This window comes from Leptopilina heterotoma, unplaced genomic scaffold (genome assembly GCF_015476425.1).
Source record: "Leptopilina heterotoma isolate Lh14 unplaced genomic scaffold, ASM1547642v1 Lhet_173, whole genome shotgun sequence".
NCBI lineage: Eukaryota > Metazoa > Arthropoda > Insecta > Hymenoptera > Figitidae > Leptopilina > Leptopilina heterotoma.
This window is the reverse complement of record NW_025110889.1, coordinates 799,558-804,026: the sequence shown is the minus strand read 5'-3', so window position 1 is coordinate 804,026 and position 4,469 is coordinate 799,558. Positions and strand designations below refer to the sequence as shown.

The 4,469-nt window shown below is 26.5% G+C and overlaps 1 long non-coding RNA gene across 1 annotated transcript; it reads right to left on the bottom strand.

The window, feature by feature from the left end:
- Positions 1-212: 212 nt before the first annotated feature.
- Positions 213-854, bottom strand: LOC122499713. Its single transcript, XR_006301370.1, has 3 exons — positions 812-854; positions 621-680; positions 213-491 (listed from the first exon to the last, which is right to left on the bottom strand). It is a non-coding gene; the product is annotated as an uncharacterized LOC122499713 (long non-coding RNA).
- Positions 855-4,469: the final 3,615 nt, after the last annotated feature.

Here is a 4,469-nt window from a genome sequence, read left to right as displayed (position 1 = left end):
TAACTAATTATTAATTTTCCGGTCAAATTAAATTCTCGTCTATTTTCTGATTTTCCAGATTGGTAGAAACATTGTTAAATGTATTGGTAGAAACTAAAATCCGTCGAAGACGGGTACGACAGCTATATAAATATAGCTTGCTAACTGAATGTAAAAAAATTATTAATATTAATATTAAAAATTAATAATTAATATTAATTGTTTACCATATTAGACCATCTTGGCAAATGATGTTACATGTAACGTGTTGTAAAATAATAAAGTAGAAATGTGAATTTGTTGAATATCTTCTTCCTTGTTCTGCACTTTTTAACCATTGTCGATGCTCACAAAAATAATGATAAAGTGGTAACACTATTACACTAATATCATGAACAGAAGCAATTGTCAATAATGTCTTGTCATTGTTGTATTCTGCTTTTCCATGCCATAAACATCCAATTAATTACCCTTTTGCCACTTGTATTTATTCTTCAGCACTCATTGTTTATCTGAAAATTAATTTTTTATTTACAACAAAAGAACAATTTTTTGTTTTTGTTTTATTTCCTTTTAATTTATTATTAGTTAATATTCTTGTTTATTATTATTCTTATATTGATTTATTTATATTAAATTACCTTTAACATAAAGATGGTATATCGGATGCTAATGTTTTCTTGAAAATATTTGCAGCATTACTGTCAATGAAAACGTCCCACAAAAATACAACAGTGTTAATGAAAATGCAATCTCTATCGCATAAATTATAATCCTATAAATTCTGAGATTGAATTTTTAGTTGTGATGATAAAAATAGTTTAATATTTACTCTCGTATTAACTGCCATTCGACCGTGATCGCCAAATATCTTCTAATCACTCCTGTCATTTCCATTACTCAACTCTTTTAAATAAAAAAAATTATTAGTTTTCTTTTATATAAAAGAAAAATAAGTTTGTCTTTTTTAAATTTATATTTAAAGCTAGATAAATAAATTAAATTAAATAAACTATGAAAGTGTGAAACGAAATAAATAAAACTTTGTTTTTTTAACTTTTACATTTTTTTAACAATCGTTCAAATAAATATTATAATTAATTGATCATTAATAATTATTATTTTTACTAATTATCAATTTTATATCATTACAATGACAGAGAATTTTATCTTTTAATATATATTTATAATTAATTAACTAACTAATATTCGAAGCACATGTTTCAAAATAACAACAAACCTTCTTTTACGAGATGTCAGATTTCTGTTCCACATTCCGCTCAAATAATCGCTACGCCATAGAAATAACATAGAGCGGAGGCAAAACACTCAAGATTAGTGCCTTCCCTGAGGGAAGGCATTAATGCGCACGAGTGTACATCAATTTTTTGACTGTCTTTCTTTCTGCTATTCAAAATGGAAATATTTTAACATTGAAAAGCTTCTAACATTATTCTAAACATGAACACATATTTATTAAAAACATTTTATCTTAAAAAGATTAGATTTTGTTTTAAATTTTGTATACCAAAATTGCACCAATTTTCAGCAATCTTGAAACAAGCTTATATAAAATATATAAAATCTTTAGATTTTAGAGGATTTTTATTAAATTAAGAAAATAAAAAACAGAAAAAAAAATTTAGTAAAAAAGAGAACTATAATAACAATGGTATTTAGTTACATTCAGCGATAGTTTTAATCAGTTCATATAATCCATTTGGTTGTTGATATAATTTTAAATAATCTTATTAAAAGAAAAAATAATTTTTAAAATCCAAACATATTTATTTTTATTAAATTTTCTTGATAAATCTACACCATATCATGTTTTATATATTTTCTGGAATAGTTTTTAGTACAAAAAAAAATATTTCAAATTTTTCGAATATATTTGTCCAACTTTTACGTCCTGCTTATTCCAAGAAAAAAATTACAGGTTAATGCATATAAATAATTTTGCTTCCTCATGAGGAAGCTTTGCATTCGTGACGATTTTCAATTTTTCAAAAGAAGGTTATATGGACTCATTTTCATCTATAACATATGTATATTCAATTCTGAGCAAATGTCCAGATGTATGTGTGTGTGTGTGTATGTGTGTGTGTGTGTGTGTGTGTGTGTGTGTGTGTGTATGTCACAAAAATTGTGTACAAATTATCTCAAACAAATTTTGATGGATTGTCCTGAAATTTTGCAGGTTTATTGCAGTCATTAATAACTAAAATCTGATACAAGGATTTTAAAAAATATCTAAAAAAATTTTTTATACAATTTTTTTAAAATTCAAAAAAAAATTTTGTTTGTATTTTTGGAAATAATTTTTTTATTTGTTAATATTTTCATTAATTATTCTCAAAATACATTTCTCTTTTCTATTGAATTTTATTAATTTTCCGAAGTATGGGAAGAGGTTGTCAAAGCAAGTGATTTTTTCCATGAAAAATTGAACGTAAAAAATAATTAATTTTCGTAGAGTTTCTGAAGTAATTTCCAAAAAATTTCCTAAAGAAAAATCGACTTCCAGAAGCATTCTCCAGAGAAAAAATTAACTCCAAAAGATCAATTTCCGGAAGAAAAGGCGACTTCCATAGAAAAATTAATGCCAAAAAAATCAGTTTCCGAATAAATTCTGGAAAGTTTCCGAAGTGATTTCCGGAAAAATTCCTGTAGAAAAATCGGCTTCCAGGAGAAATTTAACGTCAAAAAAAATAAATTTCCGGAAAGTTTCCCTAATGATTTCTGTTAAAAAAATTAATTTCCTGAAGCTTTCGAGAAAGTTTCCCAAATGATTTCCGTTAAAAAAAATAAATTTCCGGAAGATTTCCAAACCGATTTCCGTTTCAAGAAAATCAATTTTTGGAAGCTTTCCGGAAAGTTTTCGAAGTGATTTCCGTTAAAAAAATCAATTTCCGGAAAGTTTCTGAAGTGATTTCCGTTAAAAAAATCAATTTCCTGAAGATTTCCAGAAAGTTTCCCAAGTGATTTCCGTTAAAAAAAAATTAAATTTCCTGAAGATTTCCGAAATTATTTCCATTAAAAACAATCAATTTCCGAAAGATTTCCGAAAAGTTTCCCAAGTGATTTGTGATTTGTGGTTAAAAATAATTAAAAACATTTTACCTAACCTTATTTCATAAAAACAAAATTTTCACAAACATTTTAATTTATTTACCTTCCAATATTATTAATTAATTAACTAATTAATTAATTATTTTAAAAAACTTTAAATTTAATTTCCAAATAATATTTTCAAATTATTATTAATTTCTATTGCGCAAAAAATATATAATCATATCCGAAAATGATCCCCATTAATCTAACGTTAATCCAAGCGAAATTATGAATCCTAAATCAGTCTGGAGTAATCATGAATGTAAATGAATTAAGCCTGTAATTATTACGCAACAATCCGAAATTATGTCCGTTAAAAAATTCATCTAAAATAAATACGGAATAATGCGAAATCAATATGTAAAGAATACGAAATCAGTCGGCAATAATCCGAAAGTAATCAAGTTGAAAGATTTAATCCGAAACTGGTATGGAACAATCCAAAATATGTATGCAAAGATTTTAATATTAAAATTTATTATTTAATACTTATTTTTTTATTATTTATTTTTTATTTTTAATATTGAATTTGTATATTAAAAACAATTCGTATTAAATTCAGATAAATTTAAACTATAAATATATTTTCGTATGGCATAAACCTGAACATAATTTACGGTTGTCAGACAGAATGTCCAAAATAAAAGGTCCAAATTTAGAATGTCCAATAGTTATAATGTCCAATGGTAAAAATTTCCAATAGTTAGAATGTCCGAAGATAAAAATGTCCAAAACTTAGAAAGTCCAAAATTTCCAAAAACTCCAAACGACAAAAAGTCCACCACTTTAAAATCCAAAAAGCAAAAAAATCAAAAATCCGAAATAAAAAAGAATGAAAAATTTAAACAAGTATATTTCGTATACATATTGTCTTTTGTTTGATATGAAGTTTCCCTGGTTACAGTAACAGTCGTGTCAAAACATTTTTCGCGTTCGGATCACATCAAAATTTTCGTGCGGTTTTAAGTTGCAAATTTAGTTAAAATGTCTGACATTGAAGGGGAAATCGTTTTAGTAGGAAAATCGCGTTATTTACACGTGGAGGGTTTTTTGTACACAAAACATTCCTCTGGCAAGGACACGAAAATATATTGGCAGTGCAGAAGAAGGAATGATTGTGATGCAAGAGCAACTACGGTCAGTGTTGGGTTCGCCGTCAGGATTGTTTCTGGAGGACATTCTGCATCTCACAAACACGCACAAAAAAAAATTTTTTTTAACTTTGGACAATCCAATTTTTTGGACATTAAGTCCTTTTGACTTTACAACTTTTGGACAATTTGACCTTTGGGCTTTCCGTCCATTGGACCTTCCGGTTTGGACTTTCGGTCTTGGACCTTTTGTTTTGGACAATCTGTAGTGTAATCATAATTTAC